Genomic DNA, 22,686 nt, shown 5'->3' on the forward strand with positions numbered 1-22,686 from the left:
CACCCAATGCTTCGGCAGATGATTCCTGATTTTTATGGGATATTTTAAATATTTTAAAGCTGATGAAGTAAGGCATTCATTGAAAGTGTACTGACATTGATGATGCTACTTAAATACCTCTCATGAGAGATTACCCAGTGAGATCGAGAACTGACAAACAATTACCTCCATTCAAAGAGCACACACCATGCCGCCATCACGCCGTGCCGCCATTGATTGCTACTTGGTCTTTGCTGCCCAGCAGCCCCTCTCCCTTTTCTTCCTTGAAGCGGGGACTCCTTAGAGTCTGCAGCTACTTTCCGAATCAACATAAAAAGGTGTGGCCTGCAGTAAATACCTTGTGTAGTTGGAACATGGAACCCTGTTAACTTGTTTCTAGCCGGGAGACTACGCTAACACAGACTGAGTAGCGCTATCATAAAGAGAAGTGAGGGCTCTGGCAAGGTGGTTCACCTTACAGGAAACTAGAATAGTCTTTGTGGAGGTACAGAGAGTTTTCCCTCACCAGAGACACCACCGAACCAGTCATTCTGGATTCACAAAGTTTTATTCAGCAGGTTGTGCAAGAAGTACTTACTGATCACATGTTGTACTGGCACACAGTGGCAGGAAAATATCAACTTTGCCCTTGCAGCGAGCTGAATAAAATGGTAAGGAGTCATAAAGTGCAATAAGAACAAGCATCCAAGCATCCCAAATCTGAAAATACAAATTCCTAAATCCAAAATGCTCCAAGAGCTGAGATTCTCCCCTTGCTGATATGATCTCATAAGTGGAAGGTCTACACTGACGTCATGTGCTACGTTGTAGACAAAGTGCAGGTGCGCTAAGACTGTTACGTAAAGCCACCTTTTAGCATGTGTGCGTCAGAGGTGTCTGACACAGAAACAAATTTTGTGTCGAAATTTGGATGCCATCCCCCATCAACTAAATAGCTCACTACAAATACGCAAATATTCCAAAATCTGAATTTGTGCCATCTTAAGTATTTCCAAAGTCCTGAGCATTTTGAATAAAGGACTCTTACTCTACAAATTAGTGTGCAATGTATACTGTAGAAAACTAACATGAGGACGAGAGAGATGGCTCAGGGGTTACGAGCACTTGCAGCTCTGGAAGAGGACCTGGGTTTAGTTCCCAGTATCCACAGGGCAGTTCAAAACCATCCGTAATTCCAGTTCCAGGGGATCTGACACTCTCTTCTGGCTTCTGTGGGTGCTGCACACATGTGATACACATACATATATGTAAGCAAACATATAACTAAAATAAAAATAAATCTTTTTATCTAAAAGACAAGCATAACATGGAAGAGTCATACACTGTGCCGTGGTTAGAAAGTCAAGTGTCATAAAATCTTCATGGAAACACTGAGGTCAATTTTGCACAAAAGGACATCTGTCTCAGTGTCTGCAGCCAAATGAAACCATTTCCCAGGGCCTTGATTTCATGCATGTGAAACAGGATAAAACAGACATTACCTGTGCCTTAAAACTCAACACTTGGGGGTAAATGCAAGTGGATCTCTGACTTCGAGGCCAGCCTAGTCTACAGATCAAGATCCAGGACAGCCAGGACTACACAGAAAAACCTTGTCTCGAAAAACCAACCAACCAAACAACAACAAAAAAGCCTTTTTACCAATATCCCTCCAGAACTGGGTTTAATAAAAGTGACATTTCACCTCAGATCTGAAACAAATCCTGCACTTTCACAATTCTCAGAAGAGAAAATTTCATACTTTTTTGGCTATAGCTAAGTCAGCTCCCTCAGGGTCTCAGTTATACTGGGGAGCCAGAGAAACGACCCACCAAGTTGTTTCTGCCCCCTTAATATGCACATTCAGGGCCAGAAGTTGATGTTGAGTCTAGGAAGGAATTGTTTCTCTCCAGTACTTTGTAAGCCTCCTCCATGCCACTCAAAAGTTTATACAATCTACCATTCACCAGTTTTCTCCTTCAAGTGCTCTCTGTCTCTCTCCTTACCTCCCTCCCCTATCATCTTCTCTACCTCATTGTAGAATTTCACTCCTTTAGAAGAAATTGTTGACAAAACACCAAAAATGAAAAAGAAAACAGTGACCCCCCCAAAACCCATCCCATCCAGCCCTTCACTCGCTTACAACCCTCCTGTCTGTATGCCAGGACCCACTTCCATACACACAAGCCCTGCAGATTGTGTCAGCCCACATGAACCTCTCTTTGAATGCTGGCAGCAATTATGGTGGCATTCTGCCTTTCTCAGTGACAGCCACAGCCACTTTCTTTTGTGCAGTACTGACCACCTCCTGAATGACTCTTTACCCACACAATCTTTACTGGGAAAATCCCTACCTTGCAGAATACTGTCAAAATTAAGGATTATAATGTGTTTTCAAAACACACCACATCGTCCATGCTGAAGGTGCTGGATAAATAACCCCCGCATTTTCCTTTCTTTTTTCCTCTCCAGTGATCAACATAGCTTTTGAATAAATACTAAAAATGTCAACCAACAGGATAAGTAGGTATTGATGGATTTTGCCCATATCCTATTCTACCCTCCAGTGTTCCCTTTGGAATTACATCATTTTTCAAAGCTATGGTGAAAGAACCCATTGCTTTTTATGCCCCACCCCCACCCTTGATTAATTCCCTCTCAACTGTTGTCCTGCCTAATTACACCAGCCCTCTTTGGACCCATCTTGTTATTAGCTGATTCAAAGGCATGTTTGTTTGCAGAGCCCATTTAAATTTCTACTCTACAGGCTAATTGCTGATGATGTTATTGAAGTAAACAGTTCAGGAAGGCTGCCAGTGTGTGTGCTGTGAATTCGCCACTGGTGAGAGCTCTCAACTCTGCCAAGCATGCACAGAATGCATGAAATATTCAGAATGGAAGTCAACTTGCTCGTGTAGCAGAAAATATCCCAGTGAGCCACAGCTCAGCATAGCCCAGTACACTGCCAGAGACAGAAGGGTGCTTTGTGATGCATCATACGGGCTTTTTATTTTTATTTATAGAAAAGGGGGAGAACAATTCTATCCTGGGGTCGAGTGACCTGAAATCTAGGAACTAGCTGGATGCTGTATCTTCTGATTAACTGGACAAGAGTATAACAAAAACCTATCTCCATCTTATATCCTATCCTTATAGCAGATGACTGTTCTGAGAGGCAAAAAAGTTAAGTTACCCATCCCAATTCTCATGTCTGCAACTCAGAGCAACCAGTTATCTAAAGGCCTCCACATCCATGATCAAGCAATTTAGAGCATAAGCTTTTACACAAAAGAAAACCACACTGGTGGGTAGAATCTTCTGCTCACTTTAAGTCCATTCCTCAAGGAATGTAGCACTAATTCTTGAGAGAACAGCACTTTCTCAAACCTGAGAGCCTCCCGGGAGGTCAGATGTGAATAGCCAAGATGCTGGTAATCAATTGCATAGCTAATTATGTCTCATTCATTTTGATTCTGTAGTCATAGAAGCCTTCTATTCTTCAACACCACAACTTCCCACCTGAAACATCTGGAAGTCCCAAATACAAGTTTTGCACCCTAAAGTTTTATTCTATTGTTAGAAATGAGGATCTGTATTACAAATGCAACTAAGGACTTATACTCATGCCAGAAAAGAATGCAAAGCCACCTACACCAAATGAGATTCCCCTGCAATGAAGAAGCCATGATGAAAGATGGCAGGCATTGATTTCTGCTCTCAGCAAGGATACTGCCCATTGAATTGACTCCATTACAGTACATCCTAGAGTTGCAGTAGGAAACAGCCTAAGCAAAAGGAGATGTGGCTGCTAGCTGTAACTGTTTGCTGGGAGCTTTTCGATTTCCACTCATTTAACTCTTGACATTGTACAGAGCATAGATAACCAACATGAAGAAGTGATGAGAGGTTTCCAGTTCAAAGCAAAATCAGAGGCTACCTATGTAAATTGCCCTTCTCCTTCAGTTTCATGAACATGATAAAAGGAATATAAAAGAGGTAAAACTCTATGCCTGTGTCTAAAACCAAAGACATACCATCCACAGGTGAACAATTACAAGAAAATTCTCCAAGAAGTAGTGTTGGACAAGTCTAAAGTGAGGGGTCATCAGACACGCATGGTGCTCTCTACATCCTTTCACATGGATGAAAGGGGAGACCAGCTAGTGTGAATTACTGGAACACAAGCAAACCTAGAGAATAGAGAGAAGATGAAATGTGGACCAAACACTCTCTGGAAAGATTGGCAGGGCTGACATGGGCTTCCCTGTCCATTCTTAGATTTCATTTCACCTGGGTCTTGGCCTAAGTGGGTAAGAAAATGCAATCAAGTTCTAGGGAAAGATGGTATGATGCTTAAAATCAATGCCCTCTAAATATGCCAACAATAACTACTTAGAATGCACAGTGCCAACCAAGATGACCTCATACACAATAACAAACATAAAGTTCAAGACATAAAGTTGGACACTTAAGCCCTAACATAAAATTAACTTATTAATGAAATAACTTTTTAAATTAAAAAAAAAAGCGGGCTGGAGAGATGTCTCAGTGGTTAAGAGCACCGACTGCTCTTCCAGAGGTCCTGAGTTCAATTCCCAGCAACCACATGGTGGCTCAGAACCATCTGTAATGAGATCTGGTGCCCTCTTCTGGCCTGCAGGGACACATGCAGGCAGAATACTGTATGCATAACAAATTAATAAATCTTTAAAAAAAATTTAAAAAAAAGCACAAGAAGAAAACCAAAGTGCTTATATCAATGTTAGTTCTCCTGAAATAACTCCAAAGGCAAAATGAAAAGAGCATTGGATTTGAAAACAAATTGAATTATACATGTATATTAAAAGGTTAAAAAATAAAAATTGTAAGTAGATAAATAAAATGCTAATTTACAATTGAAAGTATTTGAGCTACACTGGGGTCTATATGACAAAGTCCTGAAATATAAAGAATAATAATATATTACTATGAGAAACAGATAAAAATCATAAAGTTTTCCTGATGACCATGAAAGACAGTATTAAAATATGTAAACACGCTATAAGTGCATCATAGCAGTCCCAGTTTTAAAAGAAATACACAAAGATAATTTGTCACTAACAAGAGTCAAGCAATGACTACTCTCATGTAGTGTCTGGGATAATATCAATGGGAACAAATGATTTTTAGCTCCATTTGAAAATACACACCACAGTTTTAAATGGTGTATTTACAGGTGTTTCAAACTGCTTTTATACTCTTCCATTTCCAGAAATGATTTTAATATAGTTGTAAATATAGCCAAAGATGACCCAAAGGATATCAATTGTGGTACTGTTTAGAATTGCAAAAGAATTGGAAATTTAAATGTCAAATTGATATATGCAATCATTAAAAAATATATGATTAGGGCTGAGGAAATGTTGCAGGGGATAAAATGAGGATCTGAGTTTGGGTCTCTGGAATGAACCCCCACATAAAAGCCAAGTCAAAGCTTATGTATGTAACCCTAGCACAGGAGGGTAGAGAAACATGGACCCCAGAGGCTCACTGCCCAGCCAGTCTAGCAGAAATGATATGCTCCATGTTCAGTGAGAGACCCTTGTCGAAAAAAAAAGAATACATTAGAATGATTCCAGAGACATCTCAGAAGAGGAGGCATAAAGATTGTAAGAGCCTGAAGTTGAAGAGGAGTTCTGCAAACCCACCTTCTGGATGAGGCAGGGCACTGCACTCATGAACTCCCAGGGTGGGGGTTGCCTGTACAAGACCTGAATAAGAGCAAGCCACTCATAACCCTATCACAGATAGGGTGGGGGTGCACAAAGCCCTTCTCCTGGCTGAGGAGTTTAGATGGTTGCAAGCTGCTGCAGAGGGGAGAGTTGATGTTCTTCAGAGAGATGGGCCATGGTAGGTTGCCTATACTTTAGGGGATAGCCCTAGACCTGAGCACATTTGACATGGAGTTGGGATGGGGACTTGATGAGAAGGTCTTGGGGTGCAGGAGGAGCTGGACTGAGATACTGATAAAAATCAAAATACATTGAATATATGTATGGGATTCATGGCAGGGAATGAACATTTTGTTTTGTTTTTGTCATTGTTGTTGTTGTTGTTTCTCAGTTTTTGGTTTTTGAGACAGGGTTCCTCTCCTTAGCCCTGGCTGCCCTGGAACTCACCAGGGTGGCCTCAAACTCAGAGAGATCCACCTGCCTCTGCTTCCCAAGTGCTGGGATTAAAGGTATGCACCACCACCCAGCTCTAAAGAATGAACTTTTAAAAGAAAAAAATTAAATTAATGATAAGGCAAAGAAGTGACTGAAAAAGACACTGTAATATCAATTTCTGGCTTATGTATACCAAACAGGCTAAAGCCCATGCACACAAACATCCTCTCTCTCTCTCTCTCTCTCTCTCTCTCTCTCTCTCTCTCTCTCTCTCTCTGTCTCTCTGTCTTGATGGGGGAATGTCTTTCTGTATGCTGTGAATATATGTTGCTCTGATTGGTTGATAAATAAAGCCATTTGGCTTATGGCAAGGTAGCTTAGAGGCAGGAAGAAAATCCAAACATATAGAGAGGAGGGGAAAGACAGAGCAGAGGAGATGCTGCTAGCTGCCTCCATGAGAAGCAAGATGTAAGGATACCGGTAAGCCATGAGCCACATGGCAAGGTACAGATTTATAGAAATAGGTTAGTTTAAGATGTAAGATCTAGCTAGCTAGAAGCCTAAGCCATTAGGTCATACAGTTTGTAATTAATATAAGCCTCTGTGTGTTCATTTGGGTCTGAGAGGCTGTGGGACTGTGGGACCACGGGAGCCAGTTGGGACTAGGAGAACTTCAGCTACACTGTCTCAGCATGTGATTGGGCTAGGAGTGTTGCTCTGTGGTATGTTCCCACAGTATTACTGCCCTTAACTCAGCCCTCAGCATGGCAAAAACAGAAATATGTGATTAGTGACTAAATAATACAATGCACCTTATGAAAAACCAGCGTGTTTAAAGAATTGCATATACATTTACAGTCTAATCCCATTAGCTACACATTGCTCATTCAGTCATGCACTGACAGCCTCATAGGATTTACTTCTTAGAGAAAATCCAGGCATTCATTTATTGTATTGTGTTACACATGCACTTGAAGGGCTGGATCTCAACATGTTAATAGAGATTCTTCTCAGGCTAGACTGCATCTAGGTTTTCTATTTTTCTAAACTGAATGTGTTAAATGAAAGGTCATTTTTTAAATTTTGTTATATTTACTTATTTAGTGTGTTTGTGTATGTGTGGGTGCATGAATGCATATATGTATACGTGCATCCATGCCCAAGCATGCCACTTTACATGTATAGGAAGTCAGGGGACCACTTGGGGGAGTCCATTCTCTCCTTCCTCCAAGTGGATCTCTGTGGTCAAACTCAAGTGGTCAGGCTTAGTGACAAGCATCTTACCTGCTGAGACATCTCGCTGGCCCTAAAAAGATTATTTTGAATGGCACTTCAAAAATAATAATGGTATGGTTAAATTTAGTCAAATTATGAGTTTCTAAACAGGTTTTGTAAATGCTAGTGTTTGGATCCAAGTATTTGCTTTTAAGTAAGCCTCCCACACACACTCAACAACTAAATTAATAGGTTGTTTTGCTTAATTGTCTTGATTGAATAAATTGTATGACTAAAATATTTTCCTCCTCAAATGATTATAAATAAAAGCAACGGGAACTTGACCAAAAGGGGTGCAAAAAATGATGAAGCCAGTTCTTAGAGGAAGATCATCATTTTCTTACAGAGTTTCTCTCTCAATTCTCAGCAGAATGAAGCCTCAGTCTGTTATGGAATTTTCCTTTACACCCTGTGAAGATAGGTCACTGTGATTGGTTTAATAAAAAGCTAAATGGCCAATAGCTAAGTAGGATTTGGGGGGGCAAAGAGAATGCTGGGAAGAAGAAAGGTAGAGTCTCAAGGAGCTGCAGAGGAAGCATAACATGTAGGAGATGAGGTAACAAGCCATGAGCCATGTGGCAGCAAATAAATCAATAGAAATGGTTAATTTAAGTTATCAGAGCTAGTTAGAAACAAGCCTAAGCTATCAGCTGAGCTTTCATAATTAATAATGTTTCCCTGTGGTTATTTGGGAGCTGCCTGGTGGGGCAGAGTAAGACTTGCTACATCAGTCCTTAGTCAAATACTAACATAATTTAGATTTCACCACAAGTTCAGTTGAGAATCAGTGACATTCCCTGAGACACACTATGAAGGGCTCTAACAGGCACTACCATGGCAAACATGGCACCAGTAGGTTTTATCCTTTACCCTTCTCTCTCCCTTGCTAAACCATTAGATTACACAGCCCTGCGGGGTCCATTCCCTTATTTGCCCACTGACTCATTCCTGAGACTAAACACGAAGGGCCAGCAATCAAAATTCATTATTGGCTATACTAACTAACCTGTCCAATCAGGACTTGGCAACTCATCCTAGCACAGACTCTTCCATTTTTCTCCTTAAAAACCCACTCTGCGAAAAACACCTGCTGCTGCTGCTGTTGTTGTTGCTGCTGCTGCTGCTTGCTGTCTGCCTTTGCCCATTCTAGAGGCAGACATTGCTTACCCATCTAGGATAATAAACCCCGCCGCTGGGCGGTGGTGGCACACACCTTTAATCCCAGCACTTGGGAGGCAGAGGCAGGCAGATCTTTATGAGTTCAAAGCCAGCCTGGTCTACAGAGCGAGATCCAGGAAAGGCGCAAAGCTACACAGAGAAACCCTGTCTCAAAAAACAAAACAACAACAACAAAAGGATAATAAATCCCCTATGTGCTGAGAATTTGGTGTCTGGGTGTGTCCTGTTCCAACTCTGACCCCGCCCCCCATACCTCACTCAGCACATCACACAAAGTCTTCCTGGTAAAATGAAAAACAGCACTGAAAAGCCTTCCTTTTCATAGAAGATGCTGCTTCTGTGCCCCTCCCTCATGGAGTCCTTCGTTGTAGACGCTGGGACAAAAAGAAGATGGGCATTCTTGTCCTAAGGGCTTTACACAGAAACACTGCCTAGTCTCTATTGCTACCTCTGAAATTTTCTCCAAAACTCCTTACAATTTTGCATTCTGCATCAGTCCCCATGCCCTTCCTATGTCACTTGTCTAGCTTAAGTATTTTATTTTAATTCATGTTTTAAAAGATTTATTTACTTTTTATGGGGGAGTGTTTTGTCTGCATGGCAGCTGAAGAGGTAAGAAAGAGGGCATTAGATCCATGAGGCAAGTTCCAGTTAGTTGGGAACTACCATGTGGGTGCTGGGAACTGAACCTGGTCTTCTACAAGAGCGAGTGCTCTTAACCACTGAGCCACCTCTCCAGCCCCTCTTGCTTGTTAAGTACAGCTCAAAGAATTCTCAGTACTGAGTTCTAGCTTCTGCTCCACCAGAGCTGGAGTTCCGCACTTAAGAGCTCATGGCACCTCTTAGAGATGGTCCATATATACCTGAGAATTAGTAAAGTAGTACTAAATTCTGTCATATCTACAGTACGTCCAACTGATTCTTTTATTCATGGAATAAATATGAATGTGGTGCTTGTAACACTGAAACTGGTCTTTTTAAAATTAATCTATTACAGAAAGTAGTTCGAATAAGCATGCTTCATGACAATTTACACACTCTGGCATATGTGTGAGCATGTGTGCAACATGAGGTGTGCAGAGCAGCACACAGCATCACCCTTGCCTTCAGAAGTTGGAAAGAGATGACGCAGACTAGAAACACACTCTATACTCACACATGTGCTATAACATTGTGTAATCTGAGATTTGTAGTTCTGATATTTATTCATGGCACATATTAATGCTGCTTTTAGGCTGAAAAGCAACATCCTGGAATTGGGAACTGGCACCCTTGTGAACACAAGAGCAGAAGACATTTTGAAACTGACAATCAGTGCCTACCTTATCCCAGACTGACAGTAGCCATTCCTGCTCCAATAAGAAACTGCTGGGGTACTTCTTCCATTCTCTAATTTTTCTTAAATTAAAAATATTGAAATTGTATGTCTGCAATTTTGCTGCTCACTACCTATCTCTTTCATTGGTCGAGACCTGAGTCATGTGTAAATATAACATTATTACAGAATGACAATTTTCCATCTGTCTTCACTCTATTATTTCCTGTCCCCACATTTCAAGGATTTTGTAACAAATCTTAAAAGCTAAAGTTCCTATCCAGCTGTCTTTTATCCAACCTTGACAGGCTTCTAAGAGATCAATAAGCTATAGCACATTCCTTAATGCATACATTAGCTAATTGGCAATAATGAAGTGCTTGGCAGTTGCTTTTATGTTCATACATATATGAATATATATACAGCAGAAAGTTTTGATGGAAAACTGACATCCCAAGAAGTCTACACAGAACAGTTGGCATCATGTGATTTGAGCACTCATCTCCCAAGTGAGCCTGGGTTTCGATATATGACCTCAATTTTCTCAAATTTTATGCTGGATATAAGAACTCAACGAAAATATCTCTGACATTAAGTGGGATCTGCATTTAGGATTTGATTTCTTTTTTTTCTTTTTTTTAAATTCTATTTTTTATTAAGAAATTTTTTATTCATTTTACATACCAACCACAGATCCCCCCCTCTCTTCCCTCCTCTCACTGCCTCCCCCAATCTTCCCCCCAACCCATGCCTCAGTCCCCTCTCTGAAAAGGTAAGGCCTCCCATGGAGAGTCAGCAAGGCCTGGTACATTCAGGTGAGGCAAGATCAAGCCCTTCCCCTTGTATCAAGGCTATGCAAGGTGTCCCACCATAGGTAGTAGGTTCCAAAAAGCCAGCTCACACACCAAGGATAGATCCTGATCCTCCTACCAGGGGACCCCTTCAGCAGACCAAGCTACACAACTGTGTCACTATGCAGAGGGCCTAGTCCAGTCCCACGGAGGCTTCACAGCTATTGGTCTAAAGTTCATGAGCTCCTACTAGCTTGGTTCTGTTGTCGCTGTAGGTCTCCCCATCATGAGAAATGAAAGAGATATCTTGATAGAGGGAGACATCATGGGGATAGGGAGAAACCTGGCCCTAGGGAAGTTCCCAGGAATCCACAAGGATGACCCCAGCTTAGACTACTAGCAATAGCGGAGAGGGTGCCTGAGCTGGTTTACACAGTAATCAGATTGGTGACTACCCTGTCATCATAGAGCCTTCTTCCAGTAACTAATGGAAGCAGATGAAGAGATCTACAGCCAAGCACCAGGCCGAGCTCCAGGAGTCCAGTCGAAGACAGGAAAGAGGGATTCTATGGGCAAGTGGCATCAAGGTCAGGATTTGATTTCTTGAACACTTAACCTTTTCTCAAAACTCTTTGCTAGCCCAACTTACTTTAAGAATTTCTCTACCTTGTGTCTATTTACTATTGGTAAGAGCACACCAACTGTGATTGCTCCTGCCAATATGGTACCACCCACCTACTGATGCTGCACATTCTTCACAAGTCTCCCGTGATGGAAGTGTCTGTGTTCATTTCCAAACTCTTTCATTCTCCCAATAAATAAAGAAACCAAATGACTTTGTTTATCCTCTCATAGCTGCTTCTTCCAGTTTCTTCTCTGAATCCCCCCATCTCTCTGCTCCATCTCTCGCCCCTTCTTCCCTTTGTTTATGCCTTCCACCAGTGTCTTCAACTTTTCCTCCTCTACTGCTCCGTTGCCATCAGTGTTTAGTTATCTCTGTCCTCTGCTCCTTGTCATTACTTTAATGATCTAATTCCATTTCCTTTTAGTCTGCTCACTCCTTCATTCAGTGTTAACTGGCTTCTTCTACTATAATTCTGGAAAACAGTCATCACTAAGCCAAGAATCATTATCCATTTTATGATAAATTCATCACAATTCTATAGGTCTTTGGGTATGTCATTTATCTTTTAAAATATATGCAATGTGATCATTCTAATCTCTAAAATCCAGTAATTATCTTTCGTTATCTTGTGCTTTTGTATACCGCATCACTATGGGCAACCACATAAAAATTAAATCCTTTGTACAATTACATTTGTCATTTACATTTTACAGTTGTCATTTAAAAAAATCAGGATCATGCTTCATCAAGTTGTCATTTTAAAGAATCAGAATTATGCATCAAATATATATCTGCTTTGACATGTGTGCAATTTTTAGATAAATATGAATTACTTCATATTGCAAAATATTGTTCTGGTTTTTTTGCAGCATTTATATACTATACTAACTTAAGCCTCTATAGTAGTGAATTGACCCAAAGTGGAGTGAGAAAATGATCATCAGTACTTCTGAGAAAGGAGATTTTCTTACTCAACATTATGCCCCATGCACGTGGTATGACAAGTTCAATAAGCTGATTGGTTGCTATGCTCTGCTATCTAACTCTTCCACTTCCCAGCTCCTCCCTGCACTATGAAACCACAGCAGTGCCAATGTCAGCAGCAATGTGATCTGTCAATCTTAAGAGCCTCAGGAAAACGGTGACTTTCTAGTATAAGGATATAGCTAATCTGCAGAACCAGAGTCCTGGGCCTGAGCAGAACTCCCCGTGAGGGTGGATGGGGGCATGCAGTCTGCATGCACCATGCCAACACTGACTCTTGATCCCAAGTTTCAGAGAAATACAGGACCATTTATGGATCTGTTGTGTGTTCAGGACGTGGGAGTGCCCACGTACAGAAAACAGTCCACGGTTGCTTTCCGAATGGGGATTATAGGCAGTAAGTCCAGCTGAAATATTGTGATGATCATTTTGACTTTACAGATGAGGAAAATCAGCCATGATGAGGGTCAAATGTTGTGTTCAGCATCACTAGCCTAAGGAGGGATATATGTCTCAGATTCAAGCCAAGAAGTCTGGCTCCAGTCCTATGCTTTCTTATTTATAGTATTTCCAGAAAGATCTGTCAACCAAACGTCAGGATGCCAGGAACTAAGACTACAACTAAGCAAAAACTAAATCATTACCTTCAGAAGGAGCTCTTGTTTCTCTACTCTGCAAATGAGCTATTGAAGGCGATAGTTAAGCATCCACCTTGCCTTTTCCTTTAGAATCGGCAGTGCAGGCTAACCAGAGGGGCCCCGTTCAAAGGAGGAAAGTGGGGGGAAACTCTTCTTTGTGATTAAATGTCTCTGTAGGTGATCAGGTGATGCAAGGAGGCTAAAACTCGGGCACCCGTTTCCTTTGCTTTTTCTCTTTCCTTTTCTGCCATCCCAAAGCTTATCCTTGGCAGATGCTGCATAATAGCAGCAAAGCCACTCTAGAGGGAGTCCCTCACCCATTTCCTCAGCTCCAAAAGGAAGCCAGTTGTTAAGAAGAAATTAATTTATGCTAATGTCTCAAAACCCTGCCAAAACGTTCCTTGGGATCTCCATTAACATTTAATATATTCTAGCTGCATCAATATAAATTTCAGCATTGATGTAGTAATTGAAGATCTGCAATATCCCTTAAAGATTGCTTTTATATTAATCTGCTAATGGAAAGCAAGGTGAGCAGAGTGTTATTAGACTGAGCAATGTCAGCTACGTGTAAAGAATGCTCTAAGGAGCAAATGTATGGGAGTCGAAATTGCTCATATGACCTTCGCTAAGTTTTCAGATATTAGATATGATTGCTCTAATTCCCAGGCAATTTCCCTCAGAGAATCTAAGGTATCTGGAAAATTTTGTTCAGGATTAGGGTCTGGCTATCATAGGATACTGATACCGCTTGTCTACAGTTTTGGTATATTAAGACAATATTCTACCTGTTCTAGAAGCATCTATTCCTGCTCTCCTAGTATTCAGCTGGTAGCACATTTCAAGTTAGTAAAGTCCCAGTAATGACTAAACACTCTTAGAGAGCATTCTGCTGCTAGCTCCCTAATGAAGCACAGCACTCTGGGATTTCCTCAAAGCCTTCAATTTTGAACAGTGACATTTCAAACATTAACACCTATAGAAAAAGATGGAGAAGGGGGTGATGGAAGAAGGCTTCAGTGTCCTTCCACGGGTATCTCCATGTGGAGTAAGCCTGCTCCTTATAGGAAAGAAGAACAAGGACTGTACAGCACTGTCACCTCTTTCCTAATTCTTCACTGTGTGACATCATGGATTCCTCCAAGGACCTATGCAGACCTAGATGACAATGTGCAAACAAACAATGCCAATGGAATTTTGTCTAGAAGGTACTTTCATTTACACCAATGTGTTTTAAACAAACTCATCGTTTCTTTAAGGCTCAGGATAGAAACTATTTTCCCATCTCATGAGAAGTGATATCTATTGTCACTTAACAACCTCCATAAACATGCAGAATATTGTGCTGGTTGTCTACGTGTCTCAGTTTCTTTTCCAGGTGCTGTCATGAAATATTCTGTCAAAAGCAACTCAATGGAGAACGGTTTGTTCTGGTTCACAGGTCAAGAGTACAGTCTGTTAGAGTGGGTAAGTCAAGACAGTTGGAGCTTGAAGCAACTGGTCACATCACCTCCATTATCAGGAAGCAGAAAGCTGCTACTGAATGCTAACACTCAGCTCTCTTATTCCTTGCGTACAGTCCAAGACCCCAGCAAGGAATGCCACAGTCCACAGTAGGCAATCTTCTCCTCTCTGTATAATCACCTACAGGCATACACAGAGGTCTGTCTTCCAGGTCATTCCAGATTTATGTAGTTGACACTAAACATCCTATCAGAGGTTGGAGTGACGACTCAGTGGTTAAAAGGGCCTACTGCTCTAGTAGAGGACTCAAGTTTGGTTCCCGATACCCATTCAGAGGGCTTACAACCACCACCTGTAACTTCAGCTCTAAGTGATCCTTCATCCTCTTCTTGATTCAAAGGGCACTGTACTTGTGTACACATAACCCCTTCCAGCCCCCATATATACATAGTAAAAATATAAAATAGATCTTAAGCATCATACTGAACTTTCCATCATTCTCTCAGAATGTCCATATTTATTTTTCTGAAAGTGAAAGTACAAGAAAAAGTTGAAAGAATTCAAGTATCTTAGTCATTCAGGAAAGGAAAAAGAGAAGATATTTCCTGGTGGAAGAAATGAGCCAGGAATGGCTAGCTTCTGATACCTCTCAGCAAGGTAGAGCCACAAAAGGACACAGATCCAGACAGGACATCCACGGAGAGCCAGGCCTGGGCAGAGCATGCCAAGGTCAAGAACTAAAGTTCCAGAACATCCAGCAAGAGTGAATGCTTCAGGGCGGGGAGAGAATGCAGGGTAGGCTGGGCACAGGAACAGAGAGGGACCAGCCCGGGTCACCTGTCCTTGTTCTATGCCTCCCTACTTGAATGTCCTGCCAGAAAGTCCTAAGGCAGAAGTTTGTTTTTTTTCTTAATACAACTAGCAAAATACAAAGCTACCATAATGGTCAGGACCACAAGATAAAGCCTAGCTGAAAAGCAGTTCACAAAGCAGCACTCCACACATGACTAGTCCTAGGAACCGGGATTCTTGGAGATTTTGATGTGGTAGACTGAAAGGGATCCAGGAATGAGGTTTCCATCCTCAAAGTGACTCTAGAGCCTGATAGGATGGGGGAAGGAGCTACACAGAACTGTGAGCTTTGATGTGCTGCAAGTTTACTTACCATGCACCTGAGGCAAGGATTTTAATACTTCAGATGTTTGACTGCTTCATGTATAAAGCATGAAAACTAAATTGCCTCATAATGCCTGGGCACGTGGGGGGTTCAGTGGTTAAGAGAGTTTGCTACTGTTTCAGAGGACCTGGCTTTGGTTCCCAACACCCACATGATGGCTTACAACCAGCCCTAATTCCAGTTCCAGGCCATCTGACGCACTCTTCTGAACTCTGCAAGCACTAGGCACCCACATGGTGCACAGAGGTACATGCAGGCAAAACACTCACATGCGTAGTACAAAATACATAAATCTAAAAGAGTCTTAATTGTCTTCTAAAATCGACCTCTCCCGCCATGAACACGGAGGGACTTGAACTTGGTAACTACCTCTGTCTGTAGATTCCTTCACGGTATTCTAGATGTTAAGACTTGGTATATGACAGAAAACTCCCCGCTGTTTAGACAGAAGATTTTCACTTGCTTTACAAAGAACAATCTTGAAACTTTCAAATGAATAGGAAATAAGAATAACTAAGGAGAGATCAGATGTCAGACTGCATTTGCTAAGTACAACCACTACCAGAGGAACCCTACACACCAGGCAAGGTAGAGAAGACTGAAGGAGAACGTATTGACATGTACAGCATGACCAGCATGTTACAGTCCTGAACCAGTGGTTTCCAGGGCAGCTCCTATATCTGGTAGTAACAGCTGCCCCATCATAGTGATACAGTGGTCACAATCTCACACGAGAGAACACACATTTGGAGAGGCTTCAAAGGTATTCAAAGACAAAAATAGTGAAGAAATGTGCAGTGATTTCACTTCTGAATTCAACTCAAGCTCCTATCTTATCAAATATGGCTGGCTTCTAGCCAGCAGCTTCCCATTTCATCATGCAGACCATCTTGGAACCCTAAGTTTGTTGAAAGAGAGACTCCATGGGTAAATGATTGCATCCCAGTACCTGTCTTAATTTGGAGAAGTCTCTATGCCAGTGAGGCAAACCCCAGTGTGTTGAACTCGAGGGGAGAGATTGTGATCTAGCTCTGATCAACAAAGTGTTTGACGGAAAAAAATGTTCTCACTCTCAGTCCTGAACAACAATAAATACTGTTTTCCAACATATTTCTATAATGCCTGATCATGAGGAAGGAAGCCTAGGAAAAAGGCAGACTCATGAAAGATCACAAAGTAGAAAGGAGAGAGAAATCTGGGCCCTTGATGATGTCATCGAGCTGCTGAACTGAGCACCAGGAAGCTGTCTTACTCTACACTCTTATTATGTAGTATAACAAATGCACATGGCATTTGTAAACTGGGTTACATGTTAATTGCAAGTGGAAACATCCTGAGAGACATAAATTGCATGGCAGGAGATAAAACAGATGAAGCACCAGCTCAGGATGGTGGAGAGAGAACACCATGTCGGTTTATGAGCAACTCAAATGGCATGGAAATGAAGATTCCACCTGTAGAAGCATGCATACACACATGGGGTTTTCAAAACAGTGTCTGAAGAACACGGCAAGTTCTTTCCTAACTTTATCAGTTCATGTCCCAAAGTCTCACAAGACTCCCTTACATGGGTTGCTCATTAAAATTGTGGGAAAGCTTAAAAATACCAAAGCTCAGGCCATCCCTGGAGATTCTGACTTAATTGGTCCAGGAACTTCAACATAGATTTTTAAAAGCTCCCAAGGTAGTTCTAACAGGCAGGCCAGGTCAGGAGTGGCTTGCCAATACCTTTCTGCAGAAAACAAGCAAAACACATTGTTTCAAATGCCGGGCTGCCTCAGGGAATAATCCAGGCTTGGCCAGATCACACTGGATGCACAAGATCTCCTTTCCCTAGGAATATTCTATTGTTTTAAAGAATAGGGAGCGGGGCAGTGGGAGCAGAAGTCAGCATTACAAAACCTCAGGCCACTCGGGGTTCTGCCGCTGTTGGGTAACAAAGGAGAAGCTGTATATCTTTTTCGGGTCTCTTCAGTTACTTGGAATTGTGCGAAATCATGGACTGACCCTGGCCAGTCAAGTTGCCCCTTGTACATATGACATGTATTTTCTGCCAGGACACTGTAAGGATCAGTTAAATGACTTGTGTGAGATGGTTTACAAACAGCAAAGCGTCCTTCCTGTCTGAGGTGTTGTGCTTAGTGAGTGAGCAGGTACAACATTAGTCATTTCCAGAGTGCCGCCCACTGGTTAGTCCGTGCTTGGAGCGCTGCAGTTGTTCAGGGTTTCTGTCTTTTCCGCTCATTAGATTCTTTTGGTGGGGAAGGACAGGAATCATCACCGCATTGACTTCCTTCACATTTTAATTTAAGCTGTCTGCAGTGCGAAGTGGCCATCCGGAATTTTTAAAACCCTCTGCCTTCCTCGCCGGCAACTGGGGACCTCCAAATCCAGATCCATCTAAACCGTGGTGTTCTGTAAGCCCTTTCCTCTTTCCTATTTGTTCCAAGAGCCTCAGCTCTGACCTCTTGTTGGACCCTGAGTCCCAGTCAGCTGTGATGCCCAATTGCCTTACAGAGCACAGCTCGGGGACTTGGCCCTGAATGCCTAGCTGCTTTATGACGTCAGCTCTGGAATCAGGTGAGAGCTTTGTCCTCTGAGTCATGATCCTCTGGGATGAGGTTACCACTTGCACCCCCCCAGTCCCAGATGCCTCCGGCTCAGTTTATTCCATTGACAAACTGCTGAGGCGGCTCCTACCTGGGCCCTCTGGGATGTGTGGATCTGATCCACTCACCACCTGCAGGTCATTTAGAGGCCAGGCAGCAAATGGCTGGTGTGGGGGTGTGGGAGGGGGTGTTCTTCCTATCCCAATTGTCCTATCTGCTGTTACATTTACTGCCTTAGGAAACCACTCCAGGATCATCACCCACTCTTGGAATTAGAGGAATAAATACGGGCAGGAAGACCAGTTCTCACTCAGGTGGAGTCTGGTGCCACCTTTTCACTGGAACTTCATATAGATGGGCAGGGCTTGAAAGAGCTGCTGATGGCCCAGTGTGGTTTAGGACTGTGAGATCTTCTTTCGGGAAAGACACATACTGGAGAACCCTGTCACTGGTTAGGGAAAACAGGAGACCTGCAATCCTCTGCAGCACTGAGAAGGGCTGTCTCAAATCACTGCTGGCAGCTATCCCCCTGCCTCAATACCCAGACATTCTGTGTCTTGCTCCTCAGTTAATAGTTTTCCTGTTATTGTGGTTATGGGTCTTCAGATCATTAAGTCACTCACTGAACTGTGAACTCCCAAATGGCAGAGCATAGTTTTACTTCACCTTAGGGTCAGATGGGAACTGATGAGCACCAAGTCTGGGTAACAATGAACGAGCGGATGAACTGTGAAGAAACTAAAGAAGATTTGAAAGGATGAATGTTTCAGAAAGCGTCTCCCTCTGTGTTTGGAGGAGCACTCTCTGTGACCACAGCACAACACTTCTTCAACAAGCTGGTCCTCTACCCTTCTCTCCTTAAGTGAGCAGATGTGCTTGGCCCCTGCTTCTCTCCTGGACACAGGATGAGTTTTCTGTCGGTTCTCACTGGGATGCAACTCTTCCAGAGCACTCAGTGTGGTGCCTCCACCCTCCTCCGGGCAAAGACTCTCTTTGTTTGTGCCATGTACTGTTTTCAACGGTTCCCTCTGTTCATCCACAGCAGAAACGGGCTGTAGCTGACAGCACCCCTTTGTGACGTTGCTGCTTCAGGATGACATCTATGAGGGCTGCTCTGGTCCCCACTGGTGATGCACAAAGGTTGGGGAAACCAGATTTCTGGGAGGAGTGACAGACTGCACATTGAGATACTCTCAACAAACAATGTCATCTAGAATCATCACAAGAACAATGATACTCTATGCAGAGACCTCTAGAAATTTACTATCTGTGATACTTGTAGCAGAGTAAATACCATGTATAATAAAAGAACTCCTTTTATTGATAGCTGCTTCCTTTAAAGGGTTTGCTTTCCCCTTAAGTTTCGAAAACAACAGCATTTTATTCTTAAATAAAAATGGTGATGAAAGACAGCTACACTGCTCACATTTGTTTGTGATCAAGTGGGTTCTGCATAGCCCCAAACATCTAAGCCTAGGCTGTTCTCCAATGGGATATACTTTCCAGGATGCACCCTGCACCCCCAACCTGAACTTGACTTTGCTGTGTGTCTGCTTTCCCAGGTGGCATTAAGTGACCCTACATGATTCTTTTCAACCTTCAGGTAAAGAAAAAAGGACCTTGAAGTTTTATGTAACATTCTGACTCAACTTAGATACCTCATCTGCCCCAAAAGAATTTGAGGTGGCTTAAAATTCAAAGGTATATACAGATTGTCAAACAAATGTTTAAAAATGGGAGAAATGAGAGAAAATAGATAAACAAGCCAGGCAAGCCAATGGACTGTTATAAAGTACAAATATTCCCCGTTTTGTTCTCTGCCTCTAGGGCAGAAGGAGAACCATGAGAAATCAGTGCACTCTTGTTACTGGAGAGGAAAAGGGAGAGAATAGCCATATTCTAGGAGAAGCAGAGTCCTTTTGAATCTGGTTGTAAAACTGAAATGGAATTTTTTTTATAAGAGACCTTGAAAATTGGCAATGACCTTGACAACAGATTTTATGACAGATTTTACTGCAAATACAGCAAAATGAATTTCATATGGTGCTTTGTTTATCACCTACAAATTTTAAGCTACAGGGTATTTTTAAGAACTGTAGGTTTCTGTTTTCTCTCCGTGGACTGGATCATGGAAGCTGTATAAAACTGTAAAGTAGTTATTATCACATTTTTTCAAATTTAAAACAATGGAAATTAAGTGTGGTTAAGAAGTCTCCCAATATCATACAAAGGACAAAGCTGGGACTTGAGTCCATATTTAATGTTTTAAATTCTGAAGACAAGATGCTAAATATAATTACATTAAGGCAATTTGGTAAATTGTCGAAAGTACATTCTTCCAATGATCTGACAGAAGCCAGCAACACAGTTTTAATCTTGAGAAAATGAATGGTATAAGTCATTTTTCTTGAGAAGTATTCTGCTGAGTTGGACTTCTGATAAAATCTAAGTAGCATATACTTGCAGCTGTATACTATCAATAGGCACTGGTCCACAATAGCCTAAAACCCTATTAGAGATTAAAGTTCTAGGACAACCAGGCTACAGGATTATAACTCTTGTTTTTTTCCTCACTCATATCCACCACTTCCCGACAAGATCACAATCATAGTCTTGAAGTCAAAGAATGTATTCCACATGCTTATCCTTTAACTATTTCTTGAAGTCAAGGGTTACCAATTCCCAAGTGCATGTGTGTGTTTGTGTGTGTGGTGTGTGTGTGTACATGAGCAGGTCCAGACAAGAGGTTGATACCCAGTGTCTTCCTCTGTTGCTCTCCACATTGTTTTTGAGACAGGATCTCTCCCTGAACGTGAAATTCATTGTTTCATCAAAGCTGGCCCAGCTTTGTTGGCTAACAAACCCCAGGATCTATTTGTTCCTTATTTCATGGCACTGGGATTCCAGGTGGTTTCTACCATGCCCCACTCTCATGTAGCTACTGAGGATCTGAACTCAGGTCCTCATACTTGCAAACAAGCACTTTAACCTCTGGGCCATCTCCCTAGCTCTTGGAATACTGACATTGTAACCTGATATAGAATACTCCCTCTGTGTCTGATGCTTGTCAAGAGATGGTATGGCTGGAACCTGGGAGAAACCTCATGGAATGGGATGATGTAGCATTCCTTCCGGATTGTTTGCTGCACTGTAGGCGAGCCGAGGCTATCCTCATGAGAAACACCAAGAGACACATGTCACACAGAGATAAATTCCTACTGTCTCAGTGTTCTATTTTATTTTCCAGGCACAGTAGCTTACGTCCCACAAACACCGACTTCCGGTTCTCAGCAGTGTCCCTGAGGCACTGAAACTTAATGAACTCAGCTGTGACTCATTCTAACGGCACTCAAATAAAGGTTTGGCTGGAAAACACTAAATCTCTTCCACAAGGGTAAAAAAAGAACAACAACCAAAAAAGATGAAGAAGAATGTTAGAAAATAGTCAATTTATTCTCAGTAACTAAGTCAAAGGCTTTTGAAATATGTGTGTGTATGTGTTATATGTAATACATATTATACATGCACATGCATATCTGTGTTACGAAATTCAAAGAAACAAAAAGATTGGCTCATACTGAGAGAAGTAAGCATGAATAGAATATTCATAAACTCTGTACATTGAATTTAACACACACATACACCTAAATTATTTCTTTTAAATGTTTTCAAACAGCCAAGGGAAACCATGCTGGAAGAAAATGCAGGAAACAGTAGTATCAACATGAAATAAAGAATATCAATAAAGATATATAAATGACAGAGTGAGGGAGAAATTGTGCAGTTTAACAGTACAAATTAGATGAAATTCCATCAAAGAAGACCAACAGCACATTGGGCAGGAAGAAGAAAGACAGATGAAATTGAAGATCTGTCCATTCAAAGGAATGACAGAATAGTGAAGAAAGCTTTAAGAGATTGTGGGGCTCCATAAAATATACCATCTGCACATAATAGGAGATTCAAAAGAAAGAAGCTGAAAAGTGACAAAGCATATTTGAATAAATAATAATGGTCACAGACTTCCATTTTTAAGTTGGGTTATATGTTTTCTTGATGTTTTTTAGTTTGTGATAGTTTGAATGTAATTGGCCCCCATAATCTCATAGAGAGTGGCATTATTAGGAGGTGTGGACTTGTTGGAGGAAGTGTGTCACCTTGGGGACAGGCTTTGAGGTCTCCTATTTTCAAGCTACACTCAGTGACACGGTTGTTTTTGCTGCCTGCAGATCAAGATGTAGAACTCTCAGCTCCTTCTCCAGCACCGTGTCTGCCAACATACTGCCATGTCCTGCCATGAATGATAACGGACTAAATCTCTGAACTGTAAGCCATGCAAATTAAAAACATTTTCCTTTATAAGAGTTGCCATGGGGACTGGAGAGATGGCTCAGCGGTTAAGAGCACTGGTTGCTCTTCCAGAGCTCCTGAGTTCAATTCCCAGCAACCACATGGTGGCTCACAACCATCTGTAATGAGATCTGGCATGCAGGCAGAACACTGT

At 41.8% G+C, this 22,686-nt stretch overlaps 1 long non-coding RNA gene across 2 annotated transcripts in view; it reads left to right on the forward strand.

The window, feature by feature from the left end:
- Nucleotides 1-19,508, forward strand: part of LOC128107231 (uncharacterized) — a 111,559-nt gene extending 92,051 nt beyond the window's left edge. Inside the window, exons 2-3 of one of the 2 annotated variants that reach the window (XR_008217018.1) lie at nucleotides 11,154-18,153; nucleotides 18,421-19,508. This is a non-coding gene — a long non-coding RNA (uncharacterized LOC128107231). Of the gene's footprint in view, nucleotides 1-11,153 lie in introns of both variants that reach the window. The other variant, XR_008217017.1, reaches the window with a different exon arrangement.
- Nucleotides 19,509-22,686: the final 3,178 nt, after the last annotated feature.

This window comes from Peromyscus californicus, unplaced genomic scaffold (assembly GCF_007827085.1).
Source record: "Peromyscus californicus insignis strain IS unplaced genomic scaffold, ASM782708v3 Scaffold_12__1_contigs__length_115047231, whole genome shotgun sequence".
Classification (NCBI taxonomy): Eukaryota; Metazoa; Chordata; class Mammalia; order Rodentia; family Cricetidae; genus Peromyscus; species Peromyscus californicus.